Below are 363 nucleotides of genomic sequence, written 5' to 3'. Positions count from 1 at the left end.
GCGGAACGGTTGCCCCCTGCACAAGGCACGTCAAGGTTCTTCGAACCATCGCCCCAATGCCTACCAGTCTGGTACGTCGCGGGGAAACGACACCACTCAGTAATCGCGGGGCGACCTACTGGGGAAGAACTGAATTCTGTTGAGCCTCAGGGAGGCATAGGTCAATAGGGACCAGCCTCGAAGAGCTCCGTGCTCTTAAACACGGAAGTGTGTGCAAGCCGGGCTTGCTGGTCGTGGAGGTGACCGTAAAGGGCTTCGAGAGGCCATGGAAAATCCTCATAGATTCTGGGGGCGTCGGGCAGTCATGCTCGACGCTCCACGATGGAGGGAAGTCAGCTGTATGCTGAGGCGCTGAAAGCGTGA

This window comes from Plasmopara halstedii (genome assembly GCF_900000015.1).
Source record: "Plasmopara halstedii genome assembly, contig: Scaffold_2386, whole genome shotgun sequence".
Classification (NCBI taxonomy): Eukaryota; Oomycota; class Peronosporomycetes; order Peronosporales; family Peronosporaceae; genus Plasmopara; species Plasmopara halstedii.
The sequence above is the reverse complement of the archived record's forward strand: the minus strand, read 5'-3'. Positions refer to the sequence as shown.